This window comes from Mobula hypostoma, chromosome 7 (assembly GCF_963921235.1).
Source record: "Mobula hypostoma chromosome 7, sMobHyp1.1, whole genome shotgun sequence".
NCBI classification, from domain to species: domain Eukaryota; kingdom Metazoa; phylum Chordata; class Chondrichthyes; order Myliobatiformes; family Myliobatidae; genus Mobula; species Mobula hypostoma.
The window spans coordinates 141,638,220-141,644,703 of NC_086103.1; the positions used below are offsets into that span (position 1 = coordinate 141,638,220).

General features: G+C 40.1%; 1 long non-coding RNA gene across 1 annotated transcript in view; it reads left to right on the plus strand.

Annotated features, from left to right (window-relative positions):
- The window catches only part of LOC134349601 (uncharacterized), a 30,044-nt gene extending 23,774 nt beyond the window's left edge, over positions 1 to 6,270 (plus strand). Inside the window, exons 2-3 of the long non-coding RNA XR_010018724.1 lie at positions 5,377 to 5,486; positions 6,118 to 6,270. This is a non-coding gene — a long non-coding RNA (uncharacterized LOC134349601). The remainder of the gene's footprint in view (positions 1 to 5,376; positions 5,487 to 6,117) is intronic.
- Positions 6,271 to 6,484: the final 214 nt, after the last annotated feature.

A 6,484-nucleotide genomic window follows, 5' to 3' on the forward strand; every position in this document is an offset into this window, starting at 1 on the left:
CCTGAGGGTGGGGGGTGTCACTAGCCCTCATTCACAGTCATTGACCATGGTCTTCATCTTGATTTTAACTATCAGGTTATTAACATAATCCCGTTACTGTCAGAGCAGTTATTTTCGAAGTATATTGGCGCCATTGCTTTCTTTAAAATCATGTGAAATAAAAACATGGAGAGAAAAGCAAGCAGATTACAGACACTCTGATGGTAATTCTACTTGGCATGTTTTATGTTAATGCTTCACGGGCTGGCATTCTATTTGTACCAGAAATGCACGAGTCGAATGAGTTTATTTTATTTTGATTTTACATTCAAATCTTTTTATCCCTGGTTAAGTATATTACTGCCCTTTTGAGAAGGAGAAGCATTCAGTTATTGCTAAGTATTATCCAAATTCTCAGAAAATGTTGGTTTGTGCTCCCAGATGTACAATCTTTGTTGGTAGATGCAGAAGGTTATAAAACAACATTGGCCAGACTCCAGCTTTCTTTCCATTCATCTAGGACTACAACAGTACTGAGTGCACTCATTTCAAACAGCCATGAGTGTGAAAACAATTTTCACCCCTGCATTTTTGTTTCTGTTCAATCCCATGTCTTTTCTCCTGACATAATAAAAGTGCTGCAATAAGCAGGGTCAAGTATGATACATCAGTGAGAAACGTGAAAGTGAGACTATAGGCTGTGATTATGGGCTCAAATGTGCGATGAATCCTTTTTCATCACATGATATGAACTAATGTTGCCATTTATTTATAAAACAAAACGAAGTGTTCTGCTATGGGAGGGACAGAACGATGACAACCGCGGTTTCTGGTGTTTTCTTTAAACAATGATATTATAATATTTTTAAAATTCTTTTTATGATGAATACAAAATGCACTTAGTTGTAAAATTAATTATGCTGGTGGTTATATTTTTTAATATTTTTAAGTGTTTTAAAATGGCCCTTTATTTTTCAAACTAAAGAAGCCTAAAAATAATTCAGTAATTTTATGAACAGTCTAACTGCTTTTTTTTAGTTTAGATTCCAAATATTTGGAAATGCTGAGACTTTCTACTTTAGATGCAATTTATACCCAAACAAAGCTCAGACTGATGCCCAATTACATTGCTTTCAGAACATCAATGACCTTGAGAAAAAAATCTGATAACTATTCAAGTAGATGTCGCAATTAAAATGTTCAGACATAGATATTCCCTCACGTAGCCTTCGTGTGAATTTTATCTAAAAGTTTCCATCTGAAGGTTTTGAGTCCACACTGCACTGTGCTTATGGGAATTCATCCCAGATCCTCCGTTTTTAGAAGGGCAATAAACAAGACGAGCAATGTGACAACAATAACTGGAGCACGGAGACCGTGCCACCGTTATTTAAAAGGCCCATCCCTAGCTTGCCTGCTACTGGAGATTCTGAGACGACCACCCTCTCTATATATTCTTAGCCCACCTCAATGACCAATCTGTACTCCCTCCTGATGGTCTTTTGGCCCTTTGTATCTCTTTCCAGTACACCCCAATCTATTTTTCATCCCCTCTCTTACCCTATTCAAACATGTCACTGGCTCTTCTGTTTTCTCTCTGTTTCCCCAATCATCTTCATGGTAACAAGCTTATTCCTATTCCCGGGCTGTCTTCTCAGAAATCCCTCCAGCTCCAAACCTCTGCCCAATCTTGCTCAGGTCACCCATTGCACCCCCACACTCTACAACCCTAAGGTCATTTCCTCATTGCACACCAGTCTTTCCCAACAGTCACCTACCGCACCCCCACCACTGTATAGGATGCTATATACAATAGAGCAGGAGACCTTTGGACCCCTGACGACATCTTTTTGACTCATTCAAGGTCCATTATGGCACTCTGAATATTCCATGTTCCTATTGCTTAATAAAGGTTTACGAGTATAGATACTGACAGGATGTTGGTAGTTGGTTTATTATTGTCACTTGTACTGAGGTAAAAGTGACGGGACTTTGTTTTGATTGCCACCCTTACAGATAAACTGTGAAATCAGATTGTGAGATTTCACAGTTCCATCTACTAAAGTAAATACTGCTAGAATGAAATCTATAATCTAATTACTATATTAATTAAACAATCTATTTAGTAACCAACTAATTAAATAAAGTCAGATTTAATAAGGATAGCAGGGCAAGGGGCTATGCTGTAACTGCTCCCTGTAGAAGCTGGTGTTACCAGGTGACTTTACTGGCATTAGATCTGTTATCTTTTCAAGTATCAGATCAAGAGCAAATCAGAAGTGTTTCATCTCAAGGGCTCTTAAAGCTGTTGAGCTGGAGTCATTAATATGCCTCGGTGAGCAGGAGAGCTGCTAAGTTATGCCAAATAATAGCATTAGTTTCTAACATCTGCAAGACTTTGTTTCTCCATTGAATTATCTGGACTGTTTGAATCAAGAAGTAGTTACATTCTTTAAGCTAGGGAATGGTTTAGATTTGACTAGAGGTCGGGCCGGCTGGTGGCGCAATGGCATCGGCGCCGGACTCGGGAGTGGAGGTTCCCAGGTTCGAAACCAGCCCGGTCCGCTCCCGAGTATGCTTTCCATCCAGGCCGGGTTGAGAGTCGAGATCGCAACTCGACCTTGTAAAATAAAGGGAAAATACTGCGAAAATGCCTGTGTGAGGAGTGACACGCCACACAGTCTCTCTCTCTCACTCCACGCCTTGTAAAAAAGCCATGAAAAGCAGACTCGCACGCATGCAGGCACATGCCAAGAAAATAGATTTGACTAGAGGGCACTGACAGCTGGACTCTATAGTGAATCGGGTACCTATGGGAACAGTGATGCAGTAGCCTCAGCCTTTACCCTTGTCTAACATATAGTTGTTATCTGATGAATAAAATCAAACACCCCATTGACAGGAACAATGCACGAATGCTGGAAGAGCTCAGCATATCAGGCAGCATCTGTGGAAGGAAATACACAGTTGAAGTTTTAGGTCAAGGCACTTCATCTAAAGAAGAGTAAAAGTCAATGTAAAAAGGTGAAGGGAAGGGAAGGGGTGGAGCAGGAATTGGCAGGTAACCAGGCAAGGACAGATGAGGGAGAGAAAAGAATGGAAGTTATGTCAAAAGGTGGAGGGTTATAGGTGGAAATGACAAAGGGCTGAAAGGAGAGGAAGGATCGAAGTAAAATTTATCATCAGAGTGGATGTTGCTTTTCCATGGCAGTGCTTCATGTAGGTGTGCGGAGGTTCATGTAGAGGTTGGGAGGGTTTTATCCATGATGTACTGGGCCGAATCCACCACCTGTTGTAGGATTTTCAGCTCAAAGGCATTGGTGTTCCCATACCAGGCAGTAATGCAGTCAGTCAGCACACTTTCCACCACACACCTATAGAAGTTTGCCAAGGTTTTTGATGACATGCTGAATCTCCGTAGACTCCTGAGGAAATACTGTTGTGCTTTTTTTGCAATTATATTTATATAGTGACACCCAGGAAGTTAAAGTTACTGACCCTATCCACTTCTGATCCTCTGATGATTATTGGGTCATGGATTACTGGTTTCCCTCTCCTAGTCTACAGTCAGTTCCTTGGTCTTATTGACATTGAGTGGAGCATTGTATAAAGATAGGGAGGTGGTGAAGAGAACCAGTGAGAGGAATGCATGGGTGATGGGCATATGGAGAAAGAGGGAGGGAGGTAAGACATATGGTGATTGGGGCCAGAAGGAGAGAGAGAAGAGAAAATAGAAAGAGAGACAGAGGGGGAGCAGTTACTGGTAGTTTGAGGATCTGATGTTCATGATGCCAGGTTGGAGGGTGCTCAGGCAGAACATGAGACACTATTGTTCTAGTTTGTGTTTAGCCTCAAAATGATAGAGCAGGAGGTAATGGACAGAAATGTGGGTGTGGGAATGAGGAGTGGAATTAAAATGGCTGGACAGCCTGAAGACATACTGGGCTGAAGATGCAAATGTCTCCATGCTTCCGGCACCAATACAGCATGCCTTGAGCTTACTAACCCTAACCGTACGCCTTTCGAATGTGGGAGGAAATTGGGGAACCTGGACGAAATGCACATGGTCACGGGGAAAACATATAGACTTACAGACAGGATGAAGAATTGAACCGCAATCGTCCCATCACCGGCACTGTAAAGAGAGTAATATGTTGGATGTGTAGTCTGGTGGTGTGGTAGATGAGTACTAGGGATAGCAGTCCTTCCTGCTGAGAGGAGGAATAATGAGAACATGGTACCATGGAGCAAATGGCTTTGGAACTGAGAAGAACAAAACAGAACATGATAGTTGTAGGAGACAGTTTAGTTACTGTCATAGATAGAACTTCTTGCTTCTGTTACTGGGTGTTTGAAAGATTATGTTGCCTATCAGGTCATCAATTTGTAGTTGTGGAAGAAGTTGGAGAAAGGATGGAAGATTTGGTTGCTATATTAAATAGGAACTAACAACATAATTGAAACTAGCAATGTGGTCACTCAGATCTTTACTGGTAACCACGACTGGATTGTTTACTGAGCTTTGTGCAAACTGACATAAAATCAGACAGATCTGAGGGGTGAATCCACAGCTCAAGGTGTTGTGAGGAAAATAGGGTACGTATTTATCAGCCATTGCTTTCAAAGACAGGACAATTTGGGGGAAGGGGAACAGGAAGGGAGCTATGGTCAGTGTAGATCATATTGAATAGCAAGGGAGGCTTGAGGCATTCTTGTGGCCTACTCCAGCTCTTACCTTCACGAGTTTTTGTTTTCTTGGGACAGTGAGTTGCACTAAAGAACAAATTTCATTTAAGACAGTGGCAAATCACTTTGAACATAATGGGACAATAAGGTTAGAACTTATTTTCAGTAGAGTCTTGGGTAATAAAACAGGGTTAATTAGTGATTTTTTAAACTTGGATTCTTCTAACCAAGAATGATTATGATATGGTAACACTGAGTGACATACCCTAAGTAAAATTTTAAAAATGTCTTATTCATAAGTAAAGATGATTCCTTATTTGTGAAAGTTGGGTTGGTATGACGTTAAATGAAAAAGTGATGTGATAAGAGGGAAATAACATTTCTGGAGGAAAATGATCTGCCTGTGTATAACTAAAGAAGTTAAGGACGGTAATTTAAAAAAATCGATCTGACAATGCTGTGAAGAGTAGTAACAATTCTAGTTGGCAGAGATTTAGAAATCAGAAAAGAATAATCAAAAAATATTATAAAGGGAGAAGAATCAGTGGAAATGAGCAAGAATTACAATTTTTAAAAGCTTTTCCAAATGTGTAAAAAGGAAGGAAGTATGCGGGGATCCACCAGGAATTGAGCCAGGAGAAATTACAAAAAAGGTCAAGGAAATAGCTCAGAGATTAAACAAGTAACCAAGTACCTTGTATTTCCTTTCAGGTGGAAGACATAACAAGCAAATCAGAAATAATATGGAATCAAGGGCCTAATGAGAAGGAAGAACATAACTAAACTTATCAAAGAAACACACTGGAGGACTAAAAAAGAAGGTGCTTTCTAAGATTCTAAAGTTGGCAGATATAGTGAATGCATTGGTAAGAATGTCCTTAGAGGGCACAATGGAATATTTAAGATCATCAGCCAGTGTCCACGTGGATTAATGAAAGGAAAGGGAAGGATAATGCACGGTTAGAAAATAATGCTTTTTGTATAAGGAACTAACAAGCTGGACAAGAGGGAAACCCATTCATGCAACATATTTACATATTTATTAAAGTGTGAGAAAGTATAAAATGTTAACGCTTAGAAGAACATGGATATCCTATGAGCACAGAAAATTACCAAGAAGGTACACCAAACAATTTAAAGCGTGAAGGGAATTGGAATATAAGGTAAGGAAGTCTAACTGCAATTGGGTAAGATTTTGAAGAGATCACATCTTAGCTACCCTGTGTGGCCTAAGATGTTAAGAAGGTTCACTACATTTGCTTCTGGAATGCGGTGATTATCTGATGCAGCAGCACTGGATTATATTGGATGTATTTAAGTCAGAGGTTGATAGCTTCTTGAATGGGTTAAGGATTTCAGGAAGAAGGTGAGAGAATGGAGTTGAAAAAATCAGCTATGATTGAATGGTGGATTAGTGAGCCAAATGACCTAACTCTTATCCTATTTCTATAGGTCTTGTGGTTTTATTACAGGGGATTGGGAGACGAGCTCATTAAAGTGATGGGTAAGGTGCTGAGAGGCTATTTCTACAGGTTGGAGAATATGGAACAAGTGGGTGACCATTTATGACTGAGGTGAGTTGTGGCTTTCTGGAATTCTCTGTCCCTGAGGGATGTAGGTGCTCAGTTTGTTCATGGATGATACCCATCTACATTGCAATAATGTGGGAACATTGAACTAAGTTGTGGATCTGCCATGATGTTAGAAAATAGCAGGTGAGAATCAAAGACTGCAAAGTTTACAGCAGCTTTTATTTCAATGTTATTGTGCTCTTCTGCTGCAATGGATGCATGGACTATCATCATGCAAGGTCAGATAA